The sequence below is a fragment of the Carcharhinus amblyrhynchos genome, unplaced genomic scaffold (assembly GCF_965287045.1).
Source record: "Carcharhinus amblyrhynchos unplaced genomic scaffold, sCarAmb.v2.hapA chromosome_139, whole genome shotgun sequence".
In the NCBI taxonomy this organism is placed as follows: Eukaryota; Metazoa; Chordata; class Chondrichthyes; order Carcharhiniformes; family Carcharhinidae; genus Carcharhinus; species Carcharhinus amblyrhynchos.
This window is the reverse complement of record NW_027649879.1, coordinates 29,501-40,000: the sequence shown is the minus strand read 5'-3', so window position 1 is coordinate 40,000 and position 10,500 is coordinate 29,501.

The following is a 10,500-nucleotide window of genomic DNA, read 5'->3' as shown; positions in this document are numbered from 1 at the left end:
AGAGGGGATTAAGGGTTATGGGGAGAGGGCGGGAATGTGGAACTGAGCCACGACAGATCAGCCATGATCTTATTGAATGGCGGGGCAGGCTCGAAGGGCTAGATGGCCTACTCCTGCTCCTATTTCTTATGTTCTTATGTTATGTTATGTGACCTCAGACTTTTGTACCTTTTTCCCGATGGAAGAAGGTGGAAGAGAGAATGTCCAGGGTGTGTGTGGGGGGGGTCCTTAATTATCCCGGCTGCTTTTCCTGAGGCAGCGGGAAGTGTAGACAGAGTCAATGGATGGGAGGCTGGTTTGTCTGATGGATTGGGGCTACATTCACAACCTTTTGTAGTTCCTTGCGGTCTTGGGCAGAGCAGGAGCCCAGACCAAGCTGTGATACAACCAGAAAGAATGCTTTCTATGGGGCATCTGTAAAAGTTGGTGAGATTCCTAGCGGACATGCCAAATTTCCTTAGTCTTCTGAGAAAGTAGAGGTGTTGGTGGGGCTTTCTTAACTGTAGTGTCGGCATGGGGGGGACCAGGACAGGTTGTTGGTGATCTGGACACATAGAAACTTGAAGGTCTCAACCATTTCTACTTCGTCCCCGTTGATGTAGACAGGGACATGTTCCCCTTTACACTTCCTGAAGTCGATGAGAATCTCCTTGGTTTTGTTAACATTGAGGGAGGGATTATTGTTGCTGCCCCAGTTCACCAGATTCTCGATCTCATTCCCGTTCTCTGTCTCATCATTGTTTGAGATCCGACCCACTATGGTGGGGTCATCAGCAAACTGGAAAATGGAATGGGAGGGGAATTTGGCCGCACGGTGATAGGTGTATAAGGAGTATAGTAGGGGGCTGAGAACACAGCCTTGTGGGGCACCAGTGTTGAGGATGATTGTGGAGGAAATGTGGTTGCCGATCCTTACTGATTGTGGTCTGTGGGTTAGGAAATCGCAGAGGGAGGTGCCAAGGCCCAGGCCACAGAGTTTGGAGATGCATTTTGTGAGAATAACAGTGTTGAAGGCTGAGCTGTAGTCAATAAATAGGAGTCTGACATAGGTGTCCGTGATATCTAGCTGTTCCAGGGTTGAGTGTTGGGCCAGGGAGATGGTGTCGGCTGTGAGCCTGCTGCGGTGGTCGGCAAACTGTAGTGGATCCGGGTAGTCCAGGAGGCTGGAACTGATACATGCCATGACCAACCTTTCGAAGCACTTCCTAATGATGGATGTCAGAGCCACCGGCCGATAGTCATTAAGGCCACATCGCCTGGTTTTTCTCTGGTACTAGGGATGGGCAATAAATGATGGCCAGCCAGTGGTGCCCATGGCGCAGGAATGAACATAAGAACATAAGAAATAGGAGCAGGAGTAGGCCATCTGGCCCTTCGAGCCTGCCCCGCCATTCAATAAGATCATGGCTGATCTGTTGTGGCTCAGTTCCACTTTCCCGCCCTCTCCCCATAACCCTTAATCCCCTCTCTTATCAAAAACCCATCAACCCGCGTCTTAAAAATATTTAGCGAGGCAGCCTCCACCACTTCAACGGGCAGAGAATTCCAGAGATTCACCACCCTTTGAGTGAAGAAGTTCCTCCTCAACTCCGTTCTAAACCGCCTCCCCTTTATCTTGAGGCTGTGCCCCCTAGTCCTACTGTCTTTTTTGAGCGGGAAGAGTCTCTCCACCTCTATCCTATCCATCCCATTCATCATCTTATACGTCTCAATGAGATCTCCCCTCATTCTTCTAAACTCTAACGAGTACAAGCCTAGTTTATTCAGCCTCTCCTCATAGCTCAATCCCCTCAACTCCGGTATCAGCCTAGTAAACCTCCTCTGCACTCCCTCCAGGGCCAAAATATCCTTGCGCAGGTGCGGCGCCCAAAACTGCACACAGTACTCCAGCTGCGGCCTCACCAATGCCCTATACAGCTGCAGCAAGACCTCCCTACTTTTATATTCAATCCCCCTCGCTATGAAGGCCAGCATCCCATTCGCCTTCCTGACCACCTGCTGCACCTGCAAGCTGGGTTTTTGCGACTCATGCACAATAAAATAAAAATCACACAACATTTTGAGCTCAACTACTTTCTGTGGGAGTGAATTCCACACATTCACCACCCTCTGGGTGAAGAAATTTCTCATCTCAGTCACCCTTATTCTCAAACTAGGACCCGTTTATGCCAACTTTTTGCTTCCTATCTGCTGACCGGCTCTCTATCCATCTCAATTTCTATCCATTTCATCATGGGCGGCACGGTTAGCACAGTGGGTTAGCACTGCTGCTTCACAGCTCCAGGGACCTGGGTTTGATTCCCGGCTCGGGTCACTGTCTGTGTGGAGTTTGCACATTCTCCCCATGTCTGCATGGGTTTCCTCCAGGAGCTCCAGTTTCCTCCCACAGTCCAAAGATGTGCGGGTTAGGTGGTTGGTCATGCTTAAAAATTGCCCTCAGTGACCTGAGGTGCTTAGGTTAGAGGGATTAGTGGTAAATATTTTGGGATATGGGGGCAGGGCCTGGGTGGGATTGTGGTCATGCAGACTCAATGGGCTGAATGGCCTCTTTCTGTACTGTAGGGTTTCTATGATTCTCAAGACACTACCTGTAATCCCATGTGCTTTACACAGCGGTCCGCTATGTGAGACCATGTCGAAAGCCTTCTGAAAGTCTAAATAAGCCACATCCACTGGTTCTCCTCAGTCAACCCTACTAGTTACAGCCTTAAAAAATCCCAATAGATTCATCAAGCAGGATGTCCCTATTGTAAATCCATGCTGACTTTGTCTGATTATAGCCTTCCACGTACTGAGTTATGGAATCCCTGATAACGGACTCCAGCAATTTTCCCCAGTACTGACGTTAGGCTCACTGCTCTATCGTTCCCCGTTTTCTCTCTACCTCCCTTTTAGAAAAGCGGGCTTACATTAACTACTCTCCAATCGGCAGGAATATTCCAGCGTCCAAAGAATTGTGGAAAGAGACCCCAGATTGACCCAAATTCCCAGGGCCACTTCCCTAACCACCCTGGGCTGGAGATTACCAGGAGCCGGAGATTTATCCATCTTCCATCCCATCAATTTCCCCAAATCCATTTCTCTACTAATTCTAATTTCTTTCAGCTCCTCACTGAAACATGTTTCTCTCAGTCCCTCTGGTATATTATCCATGTCTTCCCTTTGTGAAGACTGAAGTAAAGTACACATTTAATCCCCCTGCTATTTCTTTATTCCCCATTATAAGTTCTCCAACTATGGACTGTAAGGGGCCTACATTCATTTTGTCAATTTCTTTTTCTTTACATATCTAAAGAGACTTTACAATCAGTTGTTATGTTCCCCAACCAGTTATTATTGGTGAATAACTGACTCATCACTGACCCTCTGACAGTGCGGCGCTCCCTCGGCACTGACCCTCTGACAGTGCGGCACTCCCTCAGCACTGACCCTCTGATGGTGCGGCGCTCCCTCGGCACTGACCCTCTGACAGTGCGGCACTCCCTCAGCACTGACCCTCTGACAGTGCGGCACTCCCTCAGCACTGACCCTCTGACAGTGCGGCGCTCCCTCAGCACTGACCCTCTGACGGCACGGCGCTCCCTCGGCACTGACCCTCTGACAGTGCGGCGCTCCCTCGGCACCGACACTCTGACAGTGCGGCACTCCCTCAGCACTGACCCTCTGACAGTGCGGCACTCCCTCAGCACCGACACTCTGACAGTGCGGCACTCCCTCAGCACCGACACTCTGACAGTGCGGCGCTCCCTCAGCACCGACACTCTGACAGTGCGGCACTCCCTCAGCACTGACCCTCTGACGGCGCGGCGCTCCCTCAGCACTGACCCTCTGACGGTGCGGCGCTCCCTCGGCACTGACCCTCTGACGGCGCGGCGCTCCCTCGTCACTGACCCTCTGACAGTGCGGCGCTCCCTCAGCACTGACCCTCTGACAGTGCGGCGCTCCCTCAGCACTGATAGCTTGGGTCACTGTCTGTGTGGAGTCTGCATGTTCTCCCCGTGTCTGTGTGGGTTTCCTCCGGGTGCTCCGGTTTCCTCCCACAGTCTGAAAGACGTGCTGGTTGGGGTGCATTGGCCGTGCTAAATTCTCCCTCAGCGTACCCAGACAGTGTGGTGCCTAAGGGATTTTCACAGTAACTCCATTGTGGTGTTAATGTAAGCTCACTCGTGACGCTAATCAAACAAATTTAAACTCTATAGCAGATAAAGGGAGCAGTACTCCAGGTGTGGCCTCACTGATACCCTGCACAATTTCAACAATGATTCATTTGCACATTCTTTCAAAATGAACCTCACATTTCCACATGTTGAATCGCAATTGCCAATTAAATCCATTTACAAATATCTACCCCCTCATTTAACCAATCATTATCTCTCCGTAAATCCTCCTTACGACCATCCTTCCCTCCCATCTTTGTAGCTTCTACAAATCTTTCCAGGGTACACTCTGCTCCTTCCTCCAAACGATGAATAAAAATTGTGAGCACCCAGCACTGAACCCTGTGACACTCCACCGATCAGTCCCCTCCTACAATAATCTCTCCCTCAATGTCAGCAAAACCAAGGAGATTGTCATCGACTTCAGGAAGTGTAAAGGGGAACGTGTCCCTGTCTACATCAACGGGGATGGAGTAGAAAGGGTCGAGACCTTCAAGTTTTTAGGTGCCCAGATCACCAACAACCTGTCCTGGTCCCCCCCCCACGCCGACACTATAGTTAAGAAAGCCCCACCAACGCCTCTACTTTCTCAGAAGACTAAGGAGATTTGGTATGTCAGGTACAATTCTCACCAACTTTTACCGATGCCCCGTAGAAAGCGTTCTTTCTGGTTGTATCACAGCTCGGTCTGGGCTCCTGCTCTGCCCAAGACCGCAAGGAACTACAAAATGTCATGAACGTAGCCCAATCCCATCACGCAAACCAGCCTCCCATCCATTGACTCTGTCTACACTTCCCGCTGCCTCGGGGAAAAGCAGCCGGTATAATCAAGGACCCCCCCCCACACACACCCCGGACATTCTCTCTTCCACCTTCTTCTGTCGGGCAAAAGGTACAAAAGTCTGAGGTCCCGTACCGACCGACTCAAGAACAGCTTCTTCCCTGCTGCTGTCAGACTTTTGAATGGACCGACCTCGCATTAAGCTGATCTTTCTCTACACCCTCGCTGTGACTGTAACACTACATTCTGCACCCTCTCCTTTCCTTCTCCCCTCTGTACTCTATGAACGGTATGCTTTGTCTGTATTGCATGCAAGAAACAATACTTTTCACTGTATCCCAGTGACAATAATAAATCAAATCCTTTTCCTTCTCCTCTCTGTACTCTACGAATGGTATGCTCTGTCTGTATAGCGCGCAAGAAACAATACTTTTCACTGTATCCCAATACACGGGACAATAATAAATCAAACCCTTATCATTACTCCCTGCTGACAGTTAGTTAGCCAATCCGCTATCCACACCCAGATAGTACCTCCAACATGTGAGCTTTCTCTCACACGATACCAGATAAGAGATCGACAAATTGAACACTCAATTTTTATATGACTTTAGCGATTGAACTTTTCTTCACACGCTAGAGTTGGCCTTGCCTGAAAGTTGATCTTTAACCATTTTTTAAATCATTACATTTCCGTTTTAGTTACACCCACCTTGAGCAGTTGGCCTCGATGTGAATCGTGCTGGACTGGGGACAGAGTGGGCCGCTTTCCCTTTGCCTGTGGCTGTAGCCTTGCTTTGACCAGTCAGACACACCGAGTTGGACCTGATCCATGGGAACCCCTGCCTGGACAGTGCCGCCATGATGGTTTCCGATGCCGGGGGTGTCCCGTTGGTCACACTGTTGTGGGTTTAAACCACGCGTCGAGGGCTGTGAGGCCCGTCAAGGTTGAATAGGCTCAGCTCCGGGGTCTGACCTGCAGAGAAATTGACACAATCACTCCAGGGGAGGGGGTGGGGGGACTCTCTGAGTGGGCCTCTGCATCCCCCTCCCCATCCCAAACAGAACCCTTCACATCCTTCAGGTAGCAGGGTGGCACACCGGTTAGCGCTGCTGCCTCGCAGCGCCAGGGATCCGGGTTCGATACCCGGCTCACTGTCTGTGCAGAGTCTGCACATTCTTCCTGTGTCTGTGTGGGTTTCCTCCAGTTTCCTCCCACAGTCTGAAAGACGTGCTGGTTGGGGCGCATTGGCCGTGCTAAATTCTCCCTCAGTGTCCCCGAACAAGTGCCGCAGTCTAGTGACGAGGGAATTTTTCCACAGTAACTTCATTGCAGCGTTAACGTAAGCCTACGCGCGACAACAAAAGAAAAGTTCCATTTGTAGTGTTGCCTTGCTATAGAGGGAGCACAGCGAGGGTTTCCCAGGCTGATTCCTGGGATGGCAGGTCTGTCATATGAGGAGAGACTGAGTGGGTTAGGATTCTATTCACTGGAGGTGAGAGGGGATCTGATAGAAACTTATAAAATTCACACAGGGTTAGATTCAGAAAGAATGTTCCCTGATGGTGGGGGGAGTCCAGAACTAGGGGTCAGAGTTTGAGGATAAGGGGTAAACCTTTTAGAATCATAGAACCCTACAGTGCAGAAAGAGGCCCTTCAGCCCATCGAGACTGCACTGAACACAATCCCACCCAGGCCCTACCCCCATATCCCTACATATTATACCCACTAATCCCTCTAACCTACACATCCCTGGACACTAAGGGGCAATTTCTTGGCACGGCCAATCAACCAGTCCCACATATCTTTGGACAGTGGGAGGGAGCCGGAGCACCCGGAGGAAACCCACGCAGACACGAGGGGAATGTGCAAACTCCACACAGACAGCGACCCGAGCCGGGAATCGAACCCAGGACCCTGGAGCTGCGAAGCAGTGGTGCTAACCCACTGTGGCTACCGTGCCACTTTTAGGACTGAGGTGGGGGGGAAATTTCTTCACCCAGAGGGTGGGGAATGTGTGGAATTCACTCCCACTGAAAGTAGTCGAGGCCAAAACGTTGTGAGATTTCAGGAAGAAATTAGATTTCGTTCTTGGGGCTGAAGGGATTGAGGGATATGGAGGGGGGGAAGTGGAGGGGGGGATCAGGACATTGAATTGGATGATCAGCCATGATCAAAATGAATGGGGAGGGGTGCAGGCTGGAAGGGCCAAATGGCCTCCTCCCGCTTCTAGTTTCTATTGATCCTGCCCCCACCACACTCCCAGGCTATGCCCTCCTGGCCTCAAACACTCGCTGCACGATAAAGTTAATTCCCCTCAGTACACTGACGTAAGAACATAAGAACATAAGAAATAGGAGCAGGAGTAGGCCATCTAGCCCTTCGAGCCTGCCCCGCCATTCAATAAGATCATGGCTGATCTGTCGTGGCTCAGTTCCACTTTCCCGCCCTCTCCCCATAACCCTTAATCCCCTCTCTTATCAAGAACCCATCAACCCGCGTCTTAAAAATATTTAGCGAGGTAGCCTCCACCACTTCAACGGGCAGAGAATTCCAGAGATTCACCACCCTTTGAGTGAAGAAGTTCCTCCTCAACTCCGTTCTAAACCGCCCCCCCTTTATCTTGAGGCTGTGCCCCCTAGTCCTACTGTCTTTTTTGAGCGGGAAGAGTCTCTCCACCTCTATCCTATCCATCCCATTCATCATCTTATACGTCTCAATGAGATCTCCCCTCATTCTTCTAAACTCTAACGCGTCCAACCCATATCCCCGGCTCTCCGTCTGGCTCACCAAGAGGTTGGGTTTCTGCCAGTCCGTTCTGTCCAATCTTTCCTCCCTTGTGATTTACCCCTAACAAACCTTCGCCCAGCCTCCTCCTCCTCCTCTCTCTGCAAGGAGAACAGAGCCAAGCTCTCCAACCTACCCCCCCAAACGAGGTTTCTCCATTCCGAGAACCAGGCTGCTGAATAGTTTCCCCGTCTCGCTCCTGCCAGACTCTTCAGTCCTGCCTCCAGCGTGGCTCCACAATAGCTTTGCCACACCAAAGATCTTTTCACTTTTATTACAGAGCAGCTGTTGCATGGGGCGCTGCCCTGGCGGGGGGAGGTCAGGGCTGAGGGAGCGCCGCACCGTCAGAGGGTCAGTGCTGAGGGAGTGCCGCACTGTCAGAGGGTCAGTGCCGAGGGAGTGCCGCACTGTCAGAGGGTCAGTGCTGAGGGAGCGCCGCACTGTCAGAGGGTCGGTGCTGAGGGAGCGCCGCACTGTCAGAGGGTCAGTGCTGAGGGAGCGCCGCACTGTCAGAGGGTCGGTGCTGAGGGAGCGCCGCACTGTCAGAGGGTCAGTGCTGAGGGAGCGCCGCACTGTCAGAGGGTCAGTGCTGAGGGAGCGCCGCACTGTCAGAGGGTCAGTGCTGAGGGAGTGCCACACTGTCAGAGGGTCAGTGCTGAGGGAGCGCCGCACTGTCAGAGGGTCAGTGCTGAGGGAGCGCCGCACTGTCAGAGGGTCAGTGCTGAGGGAGCGCCGCACTGTCAGAGGGTCAGTGCTGAGGGAGCGCCGCACTGTCAGAGGGTCAGTGCTGAGGGAGCGCCGCACTGTCAGAGGGTCAGTGCTGAGGGAGCGCCGCACTGTCAGAGGGTCAGTGCTGAGGGAGCGCCGCACTGTCAGAGGGTCAGTGCTGAGGGAGTGCCGCACTGTCAGAGGGTCAGTGCTGAGGGAGCGCCGCACTGTCAGAGGGTCAGTGCTGAGGGAGCGCCGCACTGTCAGAGGGTCAGTGCTGAGGGAGCGCCGCACTGTCAGAGGGTCAGTGCTGAGGGACCGCCGCCCTGACCGGGGGGGGGGGTCGCTGTGACCTGTAACGGGCGTTGAGATGTGTGTGTGGGGAAGGATGTGGAGTTGGTAAAAAAAACAAAATGTCTTGGTTTAAAACAGGAAATTATTTATTGATGAATCAGGTAAATACAAAACACAGGCAGTTTGATTTGGAGGCAGCAGCGTATATCTGCAGATAAATAAACTGATAAACAGTTAGCCAGCTCCAATCGGAATTAAAATTAGTGAGGGATTCAAAACACAATCACTGCCACAAACAGCTGCTGCACTTGTTAGTAAACTGTTCCGATATCTCCCCTAGAGAGAGAGAGTGGGGAACTGAGAGACACCAGTCAGTGTACAGATATCTCCCCTAGAGAGAGAGAGGGGGCTGAGAGACACCAGTCAGTGTACAGATATCTCCCTGAGAGAGAGGGGACTGAGAGACACCAGTCAGTGTACAGATATCTCCCTGAGAGAGAGGGGGTACTGAGAGACACCAGTCAGTGTACAGACATCTCCCTGAGAGAGAGAGAGAGAGAGAGGGGGGACTGAGAGACACCAGTCAGTGTACAGATATCTCCCTGAGAGAGAGAGTGGGGAACTGAGAGACACCAGTCAGTGTACAGATATCTCCCTGAGAGAGGGAGAGGGGACTGAGAGACACCAGTCAGTGTACAGATATCTCCCTGAGAGAGAGAGAGGGTACTGAGAGACACCAGTCAGTGTACAGATATCTCCCTGAGAGAGAGAGAGGGTACTGAGAGACACCAGTCAGTGTACAGATATCTCCCTGAGAGAGAGAGAGAGACACCAGTCAGTGTACAGATATCTCCCTAAGACAGAGAGAGGGGACTGAGAGACACCAGTCAGTGTACAGATATCTCCCTGAGAGAGAGAGGACTGAGAGACACCAGTCAGTGTACAGATATCTCCCTGAGAGAGAGAGGGGACTGAGAGACACCAGTCAGTGTACAGATATCTCCCTGAGTGAGAGGGGGTACTGAGAGACACCAGTCAGTGTACAGACATCTCCCTGAGAGAGAGAGAGAGAGGGGGGACTGAGAGACACCAGTCAGTGTACAGATATCTCCCTGAGAGAGAGAGTGGGGAACTGAGAGACACCAGTCAGTGTACAGATATCTCCCTGAGAGAGGGAGAGGGGACTGAGAGACACCAGTCAGTGTACAGATATCTCCCTGAGAGAGAGAGAGGGTACTGAGAGACACCAGTCAGTGTACAGATATCTCCCTGAGAGAGAGAGAGGGGACTGAGAGACACCAGTCAGTGTACAGATTTCTCCCTGAGACAGAGAGAGAGGGGACTGAGAGACACCAGTCAGTGTACAGATTTCTCCCTGAGAGAGACAGAGAGAGAAAGAGAGAGGGGGAGGAACTGACAGACACCAGTCAGTGTGTACAGATATCGCCCTGAGTGAGAGAAGGGGCTGAGAAACACCAGTTAGTATATAGAGAGAGAGAGAGAGAGGGAAAGAGAGAGAGGACTGAGAGACACTAGTCAGTGTATCGAGAGAGAGAGGGAGGAAGAGAGAGAGAGAGAGAGACAGACAGACAGAGATAGAGAGATGGGAGGGGGGAGTGTGAGATTCTAGTCAGTATAAATATCTTTGAGGAAAAGTGGGAGAGGAGGGGGACACAGAGGGGGGACACAGAGGGGGGACACAGAGAAGTGAATGATTGCAGTCAGCCAGTGGACAGTTTGAAATGTCTGTAGCAGCTTTCCCCTGCGGCAGT